Genomic DNA, 21,681 nt, shown 5'->3' on the forward strand with positions numbered 1-21,681 from the left:
TTATTGTGTTTGTTCAAGCTAGGTTTCAAAGAAGCACAGTCGCAGGGTCATCTGACTACGATTCTATTTCAAAGTCCAGTGCGTGAGGAACAAAGTAGGGTTTGAACAGCGTACGAGGTGCATTCAATGACCCCGGTAAATGTCATTAGTACCTGCGGGGTTCACCATCCGAGAAAGGAGAAAGGGCCCGTCCCCCGAAACGGGTTTAAGTAAATACACGTACTTGTTTCAAGCTAGCAGTCACAGGATTAGTTCAGGCGTGATTTTGTCCGAGGGAATTTTGGCAACTGCGATAAAATCAACAGCAACAAAGTCCCAGTGCGTGAGGAATAAAGTAGGGTTTGAACAGCGTACGAGGTGCATTCAATGACCCTGGTAAATGTAATTAGTACCTGCGGGGTTCACCATCTGAGACAGGAGGAAGGGCCCTTCCACACCGAAACGGGTTTACGAGAATATGCATACTTGTTTCAAGCTAGCAGTCACAGGATTAGTTCAGGCGTGATTTTGTCCGAGGGAATTTTGGCAACTGCGATAAAATCAACAGCAACAAAGTCCCAGTGCGTGAGGAGTAAAGTGGGGTTTGAACAGCGTACGAGGTGCATTCAATGACCCCGGTAAATGTAATTAGTACCTGCGGGGTTCACCATCAGAGACAGGAATAAGGGCCCTCCTACACGGAAACGGGTTTAAGTGAATACGCGTACTTGTTTTAAGCTAGCAGTCGAGCGCGATTTTGTCCGAGGGAATTTTCTCAACTATAATAAACATAACAACGACAACAACAAAATCCCAGTGCGTTAGTGAGTTAGTGGGAGTAAAGTGAACATGTTACAGCGTACGAAGTGCATTCAATGACCCCGGTAAATGTAATTACTACATGAGTAACAACGTTTTAGGACCTGAAATGGTGTTTTTCGACATTATCGTACGGGAAGTTTTTCATAATGCGTCCGTCTGGATGTGAACGAAGACGGTTGAAAGACTCTATAAAGAACACATTAGTCGTACTTTAAGCCTTAGTCGTCTGTTATTGTTGTGTTTATTTTGTTTTGATGCTTTTACCAGTTAACGCAATCATTAAGCTTTTCTTCACTTTCGCTTCGTGTGTCGTGTGTCCTTGTATTTGTTGCCTCTTTTGGACCAGTCATCCAAAACCTGGTCCTAGTGAGAAGTCAGAACCTCATGTTTTGAGCAACTAGTTCAGGTTAACGTGATGATGATGATAATGATGCATTGTTTACACTGATTAAATGAATGGAGGTCAATGCAGCGTCCTCAGAAGAATAGATGTACAGGCCTGTGTGTGTGTGTGTGTGTTCATGCTTCTGCTCACAGCGTGGATCCTTGAATTGGGGTTAAGGAACAAGAGAATTCCTCCCTCGTATTCCCTCTCTTTGTCTCCCTCTCTCTCTCTCTGGATGTCTTGAAATATTAACCAATCTGCTCTTCATTTTTCCTTTTTTTCAACTACAATAGAAAACACACTGCTAAATAAATAAGTCAGGAGCGAGTCCTGCCGAGGAGACGGAGGCCGCCTCGTCTAAACAACAACACAAACAACAACAATGAAGAAAGGGAACGATGGGGGAGGAAGAGAAGGAGGGAGGGGGGGCAACTCGTGGGTGTCCGTCCATATATGGTTTTTCCCTCTCAAACTTTTTCCTCCTCTTTTACGAGTTATAAGTTAATCGCTTTCGCATGTACAGTTTAAGAAACTTTCTAAACTCCTGGTTTTGCAGCGTGAACATCTGTTTGTACATAAACACTGCTTCATTTTCATTGAAAAACTGAGGTTAACGCATGGTGCGTTTCCGCGGCGACTGACCGCAAAAAAGTCATGACGATTGACGATTGTTAAAATAAGTCTCTAAAGTTAAGCTAAAGTTTAAAAACAGTACACAGGTACGCTGGTTATTTGTAGCGCTGCTCTTTCTTCGTCAAATAATAAACAGACCGCTCCAGTTCCACTGTAGATCGCGCTAACCGGCGCTAAAGGAGCTAGCGCAGCTAACGGAGCTAACTGGTAAACGGCGCCTGGACCCACGGGAAAAACGGCGTTACTTTAGAGACTCGTTTTAACAATCGCGAGTAACACAAACGTGACGCCGCGCGCGTCTTTTTTTGAGGTCGGTCGTCATGGAAACGCGTCACGGTAACTAGCGCAAAAACGGGCATTTTCAAAACCCGGAAAACAGAAAAGTTTGAAAACATAACGGGTTACGTTTAGTGACGGACAGAAAGTTGAGTCACTTCCTGGTTGTTTTCTTCCTCGGCCGCAACTTAAAATAGCTCCGTCCACGTTTACTTTCACTTTCACTTCCTAGCAGGAATCCCTGCTCCTGATGTTTCCCCGTTGATAGAGAAGAAGAGAATCCACTTCCTGTTTACGTTCGGTAATGGTCACCTGATGTACAGTTTCAGGCGTGTGATAGCGTCAACGCTGATTGCTTCTATATTATGGAGCTCTCTTGGTTCCCGGGACAGTGTTTGTTTTGGTCTGGGGCTGAATTAGATGGCTAACAGGGCAGCACTGAGGGGTGGGGGGGGGGGGGGGGGGGTGTCTGGATACCTCTTCCCCCCCTCGTCGGCTGCCAAGCCGCGCGGTCTGCAAATGAGCAGATAAAATTCTCTGTGTGCGAATCTGAGTCGAGAAGTGCTCGGGCTTGTGTACAGAGATTTGTGTGTGGGTATTTGCTGTCTGTGTGTGTGTGTGTGGGGGGGGGTTACCCTCAGAGAATAGTGGGGGGGGGGGGGGGGCAGTGACAGCTGCAGAGGGGTAGACTGTTTACTGACTGATAAGGGGAGGGGCTTCACATCAGAGACACAATAATTCTGCCGGGTAACTTACACAGAAGCTCATAGGAGAGAGGGAGGGGCCGTGGCCTTTGACCCCCGCACAGTAACATTTAAATAAAAAAGTATTTTTGTTGTTAATTTGACACTAAAATATTTCATTTCTAAAACTAAACTGGATCGTGACCAAAACCTGGTCCTTATGAGCCAGAAACCAGAGTCTGAAGAACGGATTAACCCTTTAAAACCTCAAAATGCCTCAAATTGTCTCTCTAGACTATTTTTTTTTGCTTATTTTAACCATAAAAGGTCCAGAAAATGTCCTGTAACTAAGTGTTTTTGCCCATTTTTCCAGAATAACTTCCAATATCTGGCCATTATTTACAATTTACTGCGTGTTAAAATAGTGTTTTAACAATTTAAAAGAAGGAAAAACACTTTTACGAGTAAACTTTGACACATTCAGTAGTTATAAAACCTATTTAAAATAATATTTGTTTGTCCAAAAACGACCCAAAATTTATTTACTTATATACAGGCAGCTTTTATTCAACGTTTCACTGATTCAAATATTGACACAGTCAGATTATAGAAAGGTACATTTACATATCTGCTCAATAAATAACATTTATTTATATATATATAAATAATAATATATATATATATCGTCTTTTTTTAGATTTTTGACGCGGAAGCTGGAAGTCTACGTGTTTCTATAATGTTTTTGGAATGAAAAGAAAGTAAATGTAACCCTTTAAAACATAAAAATGTCTTATTTTGACCAGAAAAGGGCCAGAAAATGTCCCAATTATCAATTTTTCCACAATAACTTTCGATATCTGGCAGTTATTTACACTTTGCTGCATATTAAAACAGTGGATTAACAATTTAAAATGAAGAAAAACGCTGTAGTCGTACACGAACACCAGATTTTAAAGAGTTCTAAAACATACAGTATTTAAAATAATATTTGTCTACAAATTTCTTTAATGTTTTAAAAAATATATTTAACCCTATAAAGCCTGAAAATGTCTGTCTGGACTTTTTTTGTGTGCACTTATTTTAACCATAAAAGGGCCACAAAATGTCCCATTGCCCATTTTTCCAGAATAACTTTCACTATCTGGCAGTTATTTACAATTTACCGCATGTTAAAATTGTTTAAAATGAAGAAAAAAATACCGCAGTTGTACACGAACACCAGATTTTTGCGCAAAACACATTTAAAGTAACATTTGTTTGAGTTTTTGTGTCAATGTGCATGAACGGCACGAGCCGTCGCGAAAATACGCTCGCGCAAAAACGCGTCGCCTGCGTTTAGCTCCTAAGATTCGACCACATTCTCAAACACTGAGCTCTAATCTCCGTCACTTCCTCGGCGTCTCGCTAATAATTCTCCATTAAAGCGCGGCTGCAGCCGTGTAATGTGTTTTCCCCTCCTCTTTTACTGATGTAATAATAGCCCCACTAGTCCTTAATTATTCATATTATAGTAATACAATCCGAGTTAACGGTTCAAACATTAGTACATAATAAAACTCCCGAGGCTTCGCGTTTTAATTTAATTCCTGCGTTTAAATTAATTTTTGGGGCATGCTTGTGCTTTAAGCCGCCGTCTCCGCAGAGGGGCGGGGGAGGGGGGGGATCGTAGGAGACGGAGAGAGAGAAGAGAGAGAGAGGGAGATGGATGGTGTGCAGGTGAGAGAACAGACATACAGGTGTTTGTGCAGGAGGGGGCGACGGAGAGACAGACGGAGGGAGGGATGAGGACGGAGGGAGGGATGAGGAATGGTTTTCACGCAGGGAAACCAGAGCTGGAATCACTGCTGAAGACCTGAGTCCAATCAGAAGCTCCTTTAAACCCGTTTTAATCCTTCAGATTATGGCTTTGCGGTCATTTTTTTAAGGGGTTTAACGTGCCGCGGCAACCAACGGCGCTTTGGCCAATTTTGACCTACGAAACAGGAAGTGCCGTATAAATTTGAGTTCCACCGAATTGCCTGAAACATGGTGGGAAGATGTTATAGACCAAGACGAACAAAAAAGTCGACCGTAACCATGGCGTCAACTCAACAGGATGTCAGCTAATTTTTTTTTTAATTTTGGCGATTTGCACCCTACGTAAATGAGTGAACTCGTCCGAGCACGTTTTTCGTACAACATGAAAAAAAAAATTGTACTGGACACATCAGGGGTGAAAAGTTGTTGAAAAAGTTTTGCAGATTGAAAAGGGTGTGGCCACGGCAATCAACAGCGTTTTGGCGAATTTTTATCATTTGCCACGAAACAGGAAGTGCCGTATAATTTCGGCATACTTTGAGTTCCACGGAATTTCTTGAAACTTGGTGGGAAGATGTTACAGACCGAGACGAACAAAAAAGTCGACTGTAACCATGGCCTCAACTCTACAGGAAGTCGGCCATTTTGTATTTCGGTGTCCTTTTTGGCGATTTGCACACGGCGTAACGACAAAAAAAGTTAAGAGACGATGAAATTTAAGATTTAAGTTCACGCTATTGGACGATAAGGATTGTTGTTGTTTTGTGGATTTGTACGTGTGTGTGTGTGTGTGTGTGTGTGTGTGTGTGTGTGTGTGTGTGTGTGTGTGTGTGTGTGTGTCAGTGTGTATGCATGTAGAAGCGAGCAATTCCCCCTCAAATCATTACACACACACACACACACACACACACATACACAGCATGGTGGATGTAGGCTGTAATTACACGACCCCCTGTCCTCTCTCTCTGTCTTTCTCCCTCTCTCTGCCCTGCTGACCTCTCCACTCCTTTGATCTGTTTCATGTCACTCTCTCTCACACACATGTTCACCCATCACACACACACACACACACACATAGACCTTTGTGTGTGTGTGTGTGTGTGTGTGTGTGTGTGTGTGTGTGTGCTCTTTGTTGCAGCCAGTGTGTGGTCTTTAATTCGCGCAGGAGCCTCTTTTTCTGGATGGTTTATTTTCAAACCTCTGCTTTCTCCACTGTCACGCTGACACTTGATACACAGGGATTTTAATCCCGGTGTAAGTGACGCACTCGTGTGTGTGTGTGTGTGTGTGTGTGTGTGTGTGTGTGTGTGTGTGTGTGTGTGTGTGTGTGTACGTGTGTATGTGTGTACTTTAGGTCTATATGTGTTTCCTAAGAAAAGGCAGTGCAGTAATACTTATTTACATATTTTCCTCTTATTGAATCTGTGCTTTCTCCTTAATCTCTCTTCCTGTTTGTCCCCCTCTCTTTCTTTCTTTCTTTCTTTCTTTCTTTCTTTCTTTCTTTCTTTCTTTCTTTCTCTCTTTCTCTCTTTCTCTCTCCTTCACCTCTCTACCTTTGTCCTCCTTTTCCCTTCCCTCTGTTCTCAAACCTCTGCTGGCAATATTGTCCTCCTCAGGGGAGTGAAAGGTTTTTATACACCAGTAATTATTATTACGCAGCACGCACACACACACACACACACACACACACACACACTCACACACACACAAATGTATATTTACTACACACACACTGCTCAGTCAGTAGAATAAAATAATCATAATCTGAAATGATTCAATAGAGATAAAAAAATATATACATTTCACTTTAGATGAGAAACTATGTCAAAAATGTCAATTTCTCGACAATTTTGATGCATCGTTGTCATAAAAATTACACTTTCGTCGCATTTTTCTTCTCAGAAACTTGATTAAGTCACTAAATACTGTCCCGTTTCTTGTACTTATACTTCATTTTTTAATGAGAATGCTGTATATATACAGAGATTGTAAAAACAAGCCATTTTTGTTACCCAAGAACTGCAATATTTCGTATTATTTGTCATCCATTAACACTTGCTTTTCATCAGATAGAATAAAAAAAGGAAATCAATGTCAATTATTGGTCCTAATTTCTAAAAATAGCCGTAAAAACCCACATTGATCGACCTTTACTCGTACTAATTATGAATCATATGCAAAATGACTATATGACCATATTTGGCAGCTTTAAATCACAGTACGTTGTTCTTGAACGTCGTCATCTCTGTCAGAATTAATGAGTTTAAATACCTTTAGATGTTTTTATCTTCAGATGATGAGGTTTTTCATACTTCCTTGTGTATTTCTGGACGAAATATTTCAGTCGCGCTCGTGCAAACGCTTTAAAATGTAACAAATGTGAAGAAATAACGATAAAAAATATAAAAAATGACTAAACTCACCTGCACACGTGGAACTCAAACGTCATCCTGAATCTTTCTCGTCCTATTTTTATTATTATTGTTAGTGCTTAGACGTGTCTGTGTACGTCATTGCTCGTTAATTTATTTTGGAATAAAGTGTGTGTGTTTGTGTGTGTGTGTGTGTGTGTGTGTGTGTGTGTGTGTGTGTGTGTGTCCCTGTGTGCATTCTCTCTCTCTCTCTCCATCTTTGGTGCCGTCTGTGCCTCTAATCCCTGAGTGTGTCACTAATGGCAGGTCCAGGTGTTCTGCTCCGCTCTGCTCCTCCCGTAGGGACTTCCTCTTCACTGTGTGTGTGTGTGTGTGTGTGTGTGTCTGTGTGTGTGTGTGTGTTTTCCTCTCATGGGGGGTTTAGGACTTGTGAGTGTGGGGCCTGTTCAGGATCTCGTCCTCCAGAAGGGAAGGGAGTGAAGGGGAGCGGTGGGCAGGAGGTACCCGCCTCTCGCAGCTTGCTCCTGGGCCTCCCCTGGGTCCAGGACCCCCCTCTACCGCCCTCTCCTGGGACTCCAGGAGCCTGATTGCCCCCCTCTTTTTTACCTCCCCTCTTTTTTCTCCCCTCTCAGCTTTGCCTGTTGGCAGCTTATCTGTCCTGGCACTGGTTCTGGTCTTTTTTACTCGAGATAGAGAGTGGGTTACACACTGTTTTTGTGCGTTTTTATACACTTTTCCCCCTGTAATTTCACATTGTTGTTGTTGTTGTAGCGTGGTTTGCTTCGTGAGACCTGACTGAGGGAGCGTTTGTGTGTATCCAGCAGCAGCACAGGGGCGGGCGGAGACAAAAATGTGTTGAAGTAACTTGAACGAGCACAAAAAGCTGCAAAATGCCTGAGAAGTGGACAGGAAAATACACATGTATAAAAACAGTGTAGCAGTGTGTTTGACTGTGATTACACACTGTTTTTATACACAATTTGAGACCTGAGGGAGCGTTTGTATGTATACAGCAGCAGCACAGGGGGGCGGGCGGAGACAAAGTGTGTTGATGTAATTGTTGAACGAGCGCTGTAGAATCCACTTTTCGTGGACGCTTCTTTGGCTTTTGGGTCAAACGCTCGCTTTACTAGCGCGGTGTTGCTGTTGCCTCCGTCTGTCCGATCACTAAAGTTACGTAGTACAGTTTTAATATCACTCATATAAGTGTTTAAATGAGCAGAAAAAGCTGCAAAATTAAGATTTAAAAGGGGTAAAAAGTTGACATGGAAACACACATGTATAAAAACAGTTTAGCTGTGTGTTTAACTGTGGTTACGCCTTACGTTTTTGTGTGTTTTTATACACTGTCATTTCACATTGTAAGTAAAGCTACGGTATGTAACTTCTGGTGATTGAAGGGCGAAGACAAAATGTGTTGATGTCATTGTTGAACGAGCACGAGAATCCACTTTTCTTGGACGCTTTTTTGTCTTTTGCGTCAAACGCTCGCTTTACTAGCGCAGTGTCGCTGTCTTGATGCAAAACCAATCACTTCCTGAGTGCAGCGCGGGAATGTCGCCGAGAGTTGTTTGGGTCAACGTTGTGTGAACTCATGTTGACAATGGTCTGAATGTGATTGGGGATGTGGGACATTTAAAAGTTACGTACTACAGTTTTAATATCGTTCGTGTACGTATTAATGAGCAAATTAAGGATGTAAAGGGACACAATTGGATAATATTTACATTTTAAAGTATTTTGACTTACTGTACACACTGTTACACACAAATTTCACGTCATCACGAAAGCTGCAGTGTGTAACTTTTGGCGATCTGCAACGTGATTTGCATTGTTTGAAAACCTGACTGAGGGAGCGTTTGTGTGTATCCAGCAGCAGCACAGGGGCGGGCGGAGACAAAAAGTTCGGTGTTCAAACGAGCAGAGAAAGCTGCAAATTAAAGATTTAAAAAAAAAAAAATAGTATGCAGTCGTCTTTTAATTTAAACAAATATGGACCATGGGAAAATACTTACAGTACATATGTATATATAAAAAAAGTTATATATATATATATATATGTATATATACAGTATATGTGTGTGCGAGTGTGTTGATGTTTTTGAGCAGCAGCTGCCGACACATGACTTATTCAAAGGTCCCTCATGTTCGTACAGGTGAAAGCAGGACCATGTTGTGTGTTTGTCTCGGATCAATCACGTCCGTTTGCTGTGGATGATGAATGCGCACGTGCACGTGAACACACACGCACACACACGCACCTGCGCGTGCACGCTCCTATACGCGGGTCTCGCTTAAATGCTAATTATCCGTTATTATTCACCGGGCGGCACTAAAGGAACGCTGGTTGGAAAACAAGTCGGCCCGTTGTTATTCATAAGCGCGCGTGCATTATTACAGTTCTGTGGCCGTTTCAGGGGCCTGCTCGTGTGCATAGGTGCACTTTAGCGTGCTAACTTATATCTGCTGCCTCTTTAGGACCTGGTCCAAAAAAAAACCTGGTCCTAATGAGGCAGAGGTTTAGGGCTAATGAGATATGAACTGTGGGCAGGTTACAAACTAAACCTCACTCTTTATAAATAGATGATATAGCTCGAGGCAGACACACACACACCATTGTGTGCATATGTGTGCGTTGGCACCGTGTTGTTGTTTATCCAACACTCTGCTCCGACAGCTGCTTCTTATTTCTGACAGACGGGATGGACAGAATAACAGTAAAGTATAGAATGAGTGTAGAGGAGGTGTGGCGCTCTGTGGACGGAGGTAAAGAAAGGATGATGATGACGTTTAGGCCCGATTAAAAGGACGGTGGTGATGAAAAAGGGGGACGAGTAAGAGGAAGCAGATGCCAGTCGTCCTCCACCACATGGTGTGTGTGTGTGAGTGTGTGTTCTGGTTTTGTGGAACCAATTTTAGTTTTTCGCATCTTAATGACCAATTTTTTTACAATATGTATTTTTACAGTGACGTCATGAGAGCTGCAGCTCAGTATTATTTGTCAGAAAATGTAAAAAAAAAAAAAAAAAAAAAAGTCAACCAAACCTGGAAATTATTAAATATTCACATTTAAGAAGAGGAAAAAAAATAATTATAAAAAAAAAACGATCAAAAATATTTAATTATTGATGAATCGTTGCTGCCCCTGGACATCATGGAGGTGTAGTTTGGTTTAATTTTAATAAAATCTCATTTAAAGCATATATAGATATTTTAAGTACCATTTTATTTATGTACATTTTCAAGTGGAAAGTGCACTAAAAATCTATTTCTTAACCTCATGTATTATTTGTATATAGTCATCTATTATCAATGGATTACTATAATAATCGTCAACTATTTTGATAATCCATGAATCAGTTTGAGGTTTTTTTTATTATTAAGTTCTCTGAGCTTCTCAAAATGTGAATATTTTTCCGTTTTCTTTTGCTCCATAAAACAAAGAAATCATTCAATCCGATTCATTTTGGCTTGTGGACAAAACAAGACATTGGAGAACATGATAATTTCTACGTTTTAAAAACACAAATCAACATTATTTAACATTTTCTGCACCAAATACATAATAATACATCGTGTGTGGAGAAGAACTGCAGATTAAAAGTGTTGTTTCCGTATAATTTTTGATAAACTGTTGTATATCCACAAATCTGTTTCGTTTATTTACGTACATTAGCTGCCCCGCGTTGGTTAAACTCTTATTTTGAAAGGTCAACTGTGACCGAACTCTGATAAACTCGTTCTTTAACTCTCTGTCACCTGCGCTGACCTCGTTTTTAAATACTCAGACAGTGTGTGTGTGTGTGTTGTGTCCAACACCCCCCCCCCCCACACACACACACACAGCCCCCTTAGCCCCCTGCCCCTCACCTTCTGCCCTCAAAACACACACCCACAGACCCACACTGCCCATATGGAGCAGTTGGCGCCCAAAAGTGTCCAAAAGCAGCCGGGAACCATTCCCAGGGCAGAAGGTGAGGGTCCCCACAGCCTGCACTGTATGTGAGTGTGTGTGTGTATGTGTCCACCATGTGTGTGTGTGTGTGTGTGTCCACCGTGTCCTCCAGGGCTCAAGACCCGGACAGACTGCTGTGTCGTCCTTTCTATCTGTCCTCGCTGTGGCACATATGGGGTATGATTGTGTGTGTGTGTGTGTGTGTGTGTGTGTGTTTGTTTCCTGTCATAAACGCTGACCTTGCCGGGACCAGTATAGTCCACCATTGGAGACCCAAAACCTGGTCTTAATGAGGCAGAACCTCCTTGTCTGTTTGACATAGAACCTTTACTGAGATTGACCAAGTCAGTCTGAGACCTTAAAAGGACAGCAGCACAAACCCGTGTGTGTTTGTGTGTGCGTGTGCGTGTGTGCGTGTGTGTGTGTGTGTGTGAAGGTTGCTCTCTCAGCAGACTACTGTGTCCCATGTGAACTGCATGCAAGGACAATGTCACACACACACACACACACACACACACAAACACAGGACTATGGCTCCTCAAAGTACACTCTGAACTGCTGAACCCGACATCCAGTCATATTTTTGGGCAGAATTTACTCAGACTTTTACGCGTGTTTGTGTTTTTAACGTCCAAGCTGACGACCGTACGATTACGTTTAAAAAACCTAAACTTTATTCGGTAACACGTAGAGCTAAAGCGACAACCGTCAACTATTTTGATAATCGATAATGAAGCTTTTTTTCACGATTGAAACAAGATTTCTGATTGTTTTAGCTTCTTAAATGTGAATATTTTCTTCGTTTCTTTGCTCCACGTAAACAAAGCACTCATTTTGGTTTGTTGAAAAAACAAAGACATTAGAGAACATCGTCATTTCCATGTGATTTATTAGTCCCGGTCTGTCTGTGGTGTTTTCGGGGGGGGGGGGGGCAGCTGCCAATCTGCCAAACAATTTCCAGCGCGGATCCAAAAAAGCACGGACCGGCTATTATTGTGACCGGCGGGAAGTTCTTTACAGGAAAAGAAAAAACCTTGGAGCTGGAGAAACGGCGACGAGCTCCTGTGCCACCGCCGGCCTGTTTTCCATTACACTTAACATGGAGGATATTGAATTTTGCTCTTAATTGTGTTTGCCTGTGTGTGTGTGTGTGTGTGTGAGTGTGTGTGTGTGTGAGTGAGTGTGCGCTGTGCTGCCCAGAGTGAGCCAAGGGTGGAAGTTGTTTTTCTGCCCCCTATGGTGAGTCTGGGGCTGTGTGTGTGTGTGTGTGTGTGTGTGCCTGGGGCAGCCTGGGGCCATCGGAGGGGGCCTGGGGAGAGCGGTGGAAGAAGGGATGGCGCAAGAGCAAGAGAGGGATGGGAGGCGTAGGAGGCCAGCAGGGGTCTCCCTGGGAAAGGTGCAGGGTCTGGGCTGACGGCCAAGCAGAAAGGTGGAAAAGAGGGAGTCAGATGGGGGCGAGGAGGAGGTGGCGGGGGTGAAGAGGAAGTGGGCAGGCAGGAGGAGGTGGGGGTGAGAGAGAGGGAGGCGGAAAGGGGGATTTAAATTTTTAGCAGGTAAACGGCTAAAAGCAAGGTGAACATGCTGATTTACTGTTGGTTTATTGGATTAAAAACACAGATGTTCGATATCACCATATCGAACATATCGATTTTAGTAAGACTAAAGTCGGACTAAGACTAGCTCGATTTGAGTCCGACTAAGCTGTTTAAGTGACATTAAGAATACCGAATTATAGTTTTCGTTGGACTAAGACTAGCTTGATTTTAGTCAGACTCACGTGTTTACATGACACTAAGAGCACCGAATTATGGTCTTAGTCAGACTAAGACGAGCTCGATTTTAGTCAGACTAACATTTTTACGTGGCGCTAAGAACACCGAATTATGGTCTTAGTCGGACTAAGACAAGCTCGATTTTAGTCAGACTAACGTGTTTATGTGACACTAAAGCACCGAATTATAGTCTTAGTCTGACTAAGACCAGCTCGATTTTAGTAAGACTAACGTGTTTACGTGATGCTAAGAACACCAAATTATAGTCTTAGTCTGACTAAGACCAGCTCGATTTTAGTAAGACTAACGTGTTTACGTGATGCTAAGAACACCAAATTATAGTCTTAGTCTGACTAAGACCAGCTCGATTTTAGTCAGACTAACGTGTTTACGTGACACTAAGAGCACCGAATTATAGTCTTAGTCCAACTAAAATGTTCGATATCCCTCGAGCTTCCTTCTCCGACAAATTCACCGCCAACCAATCAGAACGATTGCTGTCCCCATTGGACAGCGATTGGACCGATGACAACACAGCAATCTCGTATATTCGCATCACGTCTTATTCTTATCACGGCCTATTTATTCAAATCAGGCCGACTCAACATACTCAAGCAACGAGGTTACTGACTCCTTTGTTGGTGTAGTACCAGAGAACGCCTCTGTCCTACCATTTATTCAAACTGCTGTTGTGGTCCTTCAGCTAGAGCTTAGATCGGGCCCAAAAAAATCAAGCCCGACCCGAGCCCGTGCACGTCGTACATCCACGTCCACGTCCTCCCCACAGTGGGAGATAGTTGTACCTGCTGCCATGAACGTATATGTTGCTAATGACGATACGCTTCCTGGTTTTTAAATGATGCGTTCACGGCTGCAGGTTTTTACACCTTCAAAACGTACCGAGCGACCAAAACTCAAATGCTTGCTCAAGGGCCCGACCCGGCCCAGCCCGAGGATAGTGGCAGGAGAATCTAAACTCTACCTTCAGCTTCTCATCGTCCCGTTTAAGTTTCTTTACCTTTTCCCAGACTTCCGCACATTTAGCTTCGCCTAGCTTGTCTGCTATTCAGGTATAACTCGGTAGTTTCGCGTCGCCAACTCAAAGTCCTGCTGAACCTCCTCCTCGGCAAATACCCACAAAAGAGCTTGGACCTTGTCGTTGCAGCCGCGCTAGCTTAAACACTCTTATTTAGCATGTAGCTTCGTCCCCTCCTAAGAAAAGTAGGTAGTAGTCGGTACTTCAGGTTTTTCAAAATTCAGGGTAAATGAGAAACGTCCCTGCAGTGGAAAAGGACGAGGAAGGACAACATTAAACGCGACACAACAGACAACAATGGAGGACATCCTGCTCGATGTCTAGCTGTTTGACTCGACAGGATGCTAAAGCTTTGTTCGTGAATTTGTGACGTTCTTCTGTCGACTGTTCATTGTCAGTTCTTCTGCTCAGCCCGTTAGCTTTGCCCGTCGCTGCTGTAATCCTTCGTTTTGTTCATTTAAAAATGCTAATTGACCGTGTTGTTGTACGTCACTGACGGCTGAAGGCAGAGCTGCACTGGGAGCTGAAACCTTCTCCTCTTTGCTAATCAGACGATTCCGACATCAAAGCAACAAAAGAGAGAGCGAGAGAGGAAGAGGAAGACGTGTGGATCGTATTTCCATTTGAGGCGTTTAGTCGACGCAGAGGAAACCATCATTGATGTGGTGTTGGTTCTGCGTCGAGGTGCTAAAATCACATTTGTCACGATAAATATTTGAAATAGAGCTTTTGTTTTTGTGTTTTTTTCATCATCCTCCTCCTCCTGTACTTCACACACCGGTATAGTGAGATTAAAATAAGATGAAGCAAGAGATAAGGTGACTCTTTCATGTTCTACGCCGATCACATACCCTGGTCATACACATTGATTAGTACCACCAGAGGAAGCTTGCGTGACCACGGGTAGTATACGTACCACAGTTTGAGAACCATGGGTTTCGGGAAAGCCTCAAAGGTTTTAAGTTGTATCGGCTTTTTTATCCACACAGAACTGGCGTTTTGGGAGCCCTGAAAACGCTGTTTGTATGTTTTCACACAAACAACCAATCGGTAACTTTGGGATAATGATGACGTCACTTCTCAAATCCTAAACACCACTCGCTCTATGATCATGCTCCACGTCTTCTTGGTGTATTACTGTGACAGCAATGCAGCGCCACGATGCTCTTTTCCGTTCGTGACCCCCGTCGGGAAACAAGGGCTTGTCTAGGGTTAGGGTTTACAATAGGCTAACCCTAACCGAACATAGCCTACCGCCCTATATCGGCTGAATTGACCATAGGTGTGAGGTTGAATGGTTGTTTGTCTAGGGTTAGGGTTTGCCATAGGCTAACCCTAACCGAACATAGCCTACCGCCCTATATCAGCTGAATTGACTATAGGTGTGAGGTTGAATGGTTGTTTGTCTAGGGTTAGGGTTAACCCTAGGCTAACTAACCAAATATAGCCTACCACCTTATGTCAGCTGAATTGACCATAGGCATGAGGTTGAATGGTTGTTTGGTTAGGGTTAGGGTTAACCCTAGGCTAACCCTAATCGAACATACCCTACCACCCTATGTTAGCTGAATTGACCATAGGTGTGAGGTTGAGTGTTTGAATGGTTGTTAGCCTAGGGTTAGGGTTAACCCGAGGCTAACTCAAACCGAACATAGCCTACCGGCCTATGTCAGCTGAATTGATCAATTGATCGTAGGTGTGAGTTTGAATGGTTGTTTGGTTAGGGTTAGGGTTAGCCTAGACTAACCCTAACCGAACCATAGCCTACCACCCTATGTTAGCTGAATTGACCATAGGTGTGAGGTTGAGTGTTTGAATGGTTGTTAGCCTAGGGTTAGGGTTAACCCGAGGCTAACTCAAACCGAACATAGCCTACCGCCCTATGTCAGCTGAATTGATCATAGGTGTGAGAGTGAATGGTTGAATGTCTAGGGTTAGCGTTAGCCTAGGGTTAGGGTTAACACTTGGCTAACCCTAACCGACCACAGCCTACCACCCTATGTCAGCTGAAATTGGCACAGCTCCCCCTGCAATAAAGCGGTAGAAAGTGGATGGATGGATTCTTGTGTTGGACGTCGCGATCGTGACTCGTCCAGTGATGACACTCTCTGACCAATCAGTGGCCGGGAAGTCTGTTGTACCACAAAAAGCACCAGGTACCAGGTTCTATCACGAGTTGAGTCGTGCTAGTACTGCACAATGGAAAAGCCCAAATACAGGCTTAGTTTTGAGGGGTTTTAAAAACTGATTCATAACATTAAAAAAGAGAAACCGATTGTTATGGAAAAGTTCGGAAAGTGTTTCTTCGTCTGGTAAACTCATCTGCTTTGATTCCGTTTCCCCCCTCTGAGCCACAAAGTTAGACTATGTATTGAGGGGAAAGTGGACGGCGGGAGGCAGCGACATGAAGAGAGATCGATCAGCGTGTGTGTGTGTGTGTGTGTGTGTGTGTGTGTGTGTGTGTGTGTGTGTGTGTGTGTGTGTGTGTGTGTGTGTGTCTTCATTAGCGAGCGTTTCGCCGAGGCGGTGTGTCCTCCACACGTGTCCACGCGGTCTGGTTTGTTAGCGCGACACACAGGGAGAGTGTGTGTGTGTGTGTGTGTGTGTGTTTCAGGTAGACCGAGGCGGTCCATTTATGTCGTTTTTTGGGCTTTTTTTTTTTTCATTTTTCCCAGTTTTGTTCGGCAGACCCCCAGGTTCTCTCCTCTCCTCTTTCATCCCACCATCTCCTCCCTCTCCTCTGGAGTTCTGAGTCTGTCCATCTGGATCCCACCCCCACCTCCCCACACTCCTCAGTCCCGTCCAGGCCCAGACACACGGGGGTGAAGGCCAACATCAGTAGGGTGGAAGAACTGTCGGAGGGACGCCGGCGCTATAATGAGTCACAACATGAAAGCTGACGGACGGAGGGAGGGAGGGAGGGGAGGTGGTCGAGATGAAGACAGACGAGAAGAGGACAGAAGGAGGGATGACGGGTTGAGGGAATGGATGAGACTGTAAAGTGAGACGGAGAAGAACAGAAAAAAAGGAGGAGGAGGCGGCGGCGGCAGGAACAGCGTGCGATGGCGTCCGCCTGAAACTTCTTTTTCCTCCCCTCTTCCCTAAACCATCCATGCTCCTCGTCTCCTTCACCTCTCTAGGGCTCTTCTCTAATTTAACTTTTCATAGAAATTTTCCTCGCTCCCCCCTCCTCCTCCTCCTCCTCCTCCTCTTCCTCCCGCTCGGCCTCGTCTTGCAGGGTCCCCTCGCGGCCCGGCTGACAAAGGCGCCGTTAAAAAGCCGTGTGATCCTCCATTTTAGCGCCAGCCACGCTCGTCAGAGGATTAGCGCTCCTTAATGACGCTAATCTCTCCTCCCCCTTCGTCGTCTTTCTTTCTTTTCTTTGACACCACTCCACCCCGCTTCCTCAAAAAGTGATTTCTCTCCCCTCTTTTTTTTTCTCCCTCTGATGTCTTGTTCAGTTCAAAACCCCCTCGTCTCACTTTCCCACCTCTGGCACATCGGCATTTAGCGAAGGCTACGTCCACGCTAATCTGGTGTAGTTTAAAGGTGCATTATGTAATAAATCTAAAGCAACTGGCTGTAAAATCCTCCTAATATGTCACAGAGACTCAGGAATAATGTTCATATAACAAACTGAACTCACCAACAACAACAATACAGACAAAATATTTGCATAAAAAAAAAATATTTTGCAGACTGCAAATCATGTTTTGGCATGTGGCGCCACCTACCGCCGTTTACCAATCATTGCAGTCAGTAGAGTCTCAGCTGCCGAGCAACCACGGGACGCCAGTTACGTCAGAAAACGAAACCTAAAAGACCTTGGTATTTTGTATTTGAATGTAGTAACCGTTTTTGGCCACATTCTTACATATGGCGCCTTTAAAAATGCATAATCTCTGCTCCTGATGCACCTGTTGTCCACGCAACCGCTGTGTTTTAGGGCCACAGGGATTGAAAAAGGACGTTTTAATCGACATGGAAACCAAGTGGGGGGGGGGGAATCTCGAAATGCTATATAGCTCCGCCTCTCTTGCGCTCTTGCATTCGCTGCGGCTTATCTTTGTCGTTGTCGTCTTACTCTGGTTTTCAGAGATTGTTTCTGCTGATAACTTTTATTTCCCTTCTCGACGTCGTCTTCTTAAGAATGTAGCCGTGCTAACAGCCGTGCTAACAGCCGTGCTAACAAAATTTGGATCATGTAGGGACATTTCTTTAATCTGGACGGGCAAACACTCGCCTTCTCTGTTAGCAAACGCTTGCTAACTCACGGTTTTACAGGCAAATTAACATACTAGCCTAGCAGTTAGCTCCTGCAACGACTAAAATGAAAGATAACATGAAAATGTCTGTTTTATTTTATAAAAGCTAACAAGCTATTATATAGCCTGTTTTGACAGGAAGTAGCTGCACTTTGCACATGCGCAGAACAATTTTTTATTTTTTTTCTGTATAGCCTTCTACAGTATAGGTGTTATCCTATATCCACTTTGCATTTAATCTCTTTAAACTCTTTAATCTGTCATAACTCGCCTTTTCTGTTGGCAAACACTCGCTAACTGAGGGTTTTACAGGCAAATTAACATACTAGCCTAGCAGTTAGCTTTGCTGCGACGACTAAAATGAAAGATAACGTGAACATTTGTGTGTTATTTTATAAAAATAACTTAACATATCATAAAAGCTAACATAATTTTATGTAAAATCCATGCTAGTTTTGTTAATTGTCTTAACAGGAAGTAGCCTGTTTTGACAGGAAGTAGCTACAATTAGGTTTTTCTGTACAGCCTTCTATAGGTCTTGCATATCCACTTTGCATTTAATCGCTTTATACAAGCTAATTCACACACTATGGTTGTCCTGTCCTAGCAGTTAGCTTTGCAGCTGTGTTGTGTAGCCGTGCTACAGCGCCACATACAGGCCTGGGACATTTCTTTAGTCTGACACAGTTACCCCTCAGTCACTTCCTGTTCTCGTTCAAAACCACAACTGATCAACGTGAACTTTTCTGCCGATGCAAATATCTGAACAATTAAATCTCACACTGGGATTTAAACTCATCTCGTCCTGCTTCTCCCTCGTCAGTCTCGTCGTCGCTCGGTTAATGTTCATCTCAAATTCCTCTTTTTGCCGTTGTTTTCTCCAGCCGTTTTCTTTTCTATTCCCCCCCCCCCCCCCCCCCCCAGCCCCCCCTTCTTGCTGCTAGTCAAATTTATAATTCATGCTTTCTACTCAGACCCCCCTGTAGATTTCTATTTGCTCATCCCAGTGCCTACATTTTACCCGGTGATCGATTCATCGCAAGGATCTGTTTTCCCTCTGCCTCTCTGCACGTCGTAATACTCGGTAGACTCGACACACACACAATCACACACACACACACACACTGTGGGCTGAGGTAAAAAAAACTAAAAAACGTAGTGTTCTTTAGAGAGCTTTCTAAAATTACCAGGAGAAACGTCTGTGCTGCACACGGCTCGGCGCTCAGTTTCTCTGCAAACTGCCGTTAAACTCAACGCCGGCACGAGTCACGGCTAACTTTTCCCGCCGTCTCAGTCGCGTCACTCTGATTTCTTTCCCCGTTCGGATGTGGTGTAGCGCTAATTACGACCTTTCCTGTGACCTTTACGTGACATGAGACCTGACGTCACTGTCCATGTGTTCCAGTGTCAGGATTCTATTTGTACAGATTTGTGCGTGTGGGACGAATAGTGACGGGAACAGACCTCTACTCGCTCTGTTGTAACATGAAACAAACTTTTTAGTGTTTTACAGCATCTTAAACGTGAATATTTTCTGGTTTCTTTGTCCCACATCACAAATAACTAGTGATAATGGCGTAAGTGCTAGTGATAGTGGCATAGGGAACATACCCTACCCTAATTTTGGACGCGTAAGTGGCCTAAATCGTGCTAAATTCAAAATTTCTGATTTTTGTGTGACTTTTTTCTGAGGTCGCACATAGTTGTACTACGGAGCCCCCGAAGTGACATGAGAAAAAATGTAGTTTGACCGATTTTAATAAACTTGGTAAACTTGTTGCGCTCACGATTCTAAACAAATCTCTAATGTACTTCCATTAGCTCCGCCCACCCAGAAGTCGGCCATTTTCGTAAAAACAAAAATGGCTAGTCTACGCATTTGAGCGAACTCGTCGTAGCACGTTTGAGCTCGCCGCGTCAAACTCGGTCCATGTGTGTTCTAGACACGTTCATGATAAAAAGCTGTCAAAGGATTTTCTCTACGCCAAAAGGTTGTGGCCTCAACGCTCTGACAAATTGCGTGGGGCGAGGGCCCTTTCATGAAAACATAATTTTCCCGCACTTTTACTTCTTCGGTTACTTTATTACTGATAAATAACCGCCAGATTAACTGCAGTCCTAGCTTAGTGCAAAAAAACTGCCGCAGGTCCGATGATGCTAGCTGAATAAGGAGCATTTAGACGTGTGTTTAGTGTCATCTGGCCACGATCGGATCGCTAACACGGCGTCTTTGACTCGTCGCTGGTCTTGGTTCGATGAAGACGTCAAATCAAGGCTGAGAAAAACCCCTCTCCCTTCAGGCAAATGCTAAGTGGGCTAAGTAGGAGGGACAAAAGACACTCCAGACGTGAATCAAACCTCTACTCGCGCTGTTGTAACATGAAACAAACTTTTTGGTGTTTTTCAGCATCTTAAACGTGAATATTTTCTGGGGGGTTTTTTCTGACGTAACTGGCAACCCGTGGTTGCTCGGCAGCTGAGACTCTACTGACTGCAATGATTGGTAGACGGCGGTAGGTGGCGCCACATGACGCCAAAACATGATTTCAAAACATAAACATGATTTGCAGTCTGCAAAATATTTTTTTGAATGCAAATATTTTGTCTGTACTGTTGTTGTTGGTGAGTTCAGTTTGTTTTATGAACATTATTCCTGAGTCTCTGTGACATATTAGGAGGATTTTATGGCCAGTTGCTAAAAAAAAACACTTTTATGGACCATACGTTTACTTTTATTAGCGAGAAATAATGGTCAGATTAATCGCAGTCCTAGATCAGGCTGAATTAGGAGCATTCAGACGTGTGTTTAGTGTCAACTGGCCACGATCGGATCGCTAACACGGCGTCTTTGACTCGTCGCTGGTCTTGGTTTGATGAAGACGTCAAATCAAAGCTGAGAAAAACTCCTCTCTCCTCACCTCCTCTCCTTTACATTTTCCAGGCAGATGCTAAGTAGGCTCACTGTGCTGCTCCACAAAGACGAAAAGAACAGTATCAAGCGTTCCCCCTCTCTCCCTCTCTCTCTCCTTTTGTCGACTCGAATCCATTCTGAAGTGTCTATTAAGGGAGTCGTGGCCTTTCTGTCGCCTCCGTGCCAGACTACACAGTTAGGGGGAGGGAAGAAGAAGAAGAAGAAGAAGAAGAAGAAGAAGAAGGGAGTGTGAAAAAAGGGAAAAGAGCAATGCATAATCTCCTATGTATGACAGATAAAGGGGAGCGAATATCGCCATCTTTTTACGCTCTGCTCTCCACGCGTCTCCTAATCGCTTCTCCGACGTTTCAATCTGCCAGGGCCCTAATGAAAATATGATGAGGCGGATCTGCGGTCCTCGGGGACGGAAATGGAGGGGAGGGGATGGAACGAGGGATGGCTGCAGAGGGAGGATGAAGGGAGAGAAAATACACTCTGTCCTTATTTCTGGGCTCCACCGGGGATACAGAGTTCTTGGAGCTTTCTATTTAGATGTTGCTGCTGCCGCCCGAGTGTGTGTGTGTGTGTGTGTCTCGCTCTTACTTTCTATTCTCTCTCTTTATCTCTGCCATCCTCATTTCCCCCTCTCTGTTTATGCATGCGTGTGTGTGTGTGTAAGCAGGATAAATGTGTTTATATCTTTTTGTTTATATCCTTATATCCCACAGGCTGCCTCTCTCGCCTTTTCGCCTTCCAAGAAAGATGCAACTATTTAATCACTGTAATGCTCCCGGT

At 43.8% G+C, this 21,681-nt stretch overlaps 1 protein-coding gene across 1 annotated transcript in view; it reads left to right on the forward strand.

Moving 5' to 3' along the window:
* Positions 1-21,681, forward strand: part of znf423 (zinc finger protein 423) — a gene marked incomplete at both ends in the record, with an annotated part of 198,200 nt that overhangs the window by 69,675 nt on the left and 106,844 nt on the right. The window lies entirely within an intron of this gene.

Source organism: Microchirus variegatus (genome assembly GCF_963457635.1).
Source record: "Microchirus variegatus genome assembly, chromosome: 8".
NCBI classification, from domain to species: domain Eukaryota; kingdom Metazoa; phylum Chordata; class Actinopteri; order Pleuronectiformes; family Soleidae; genus Microchirus; species Microchirus variegatus.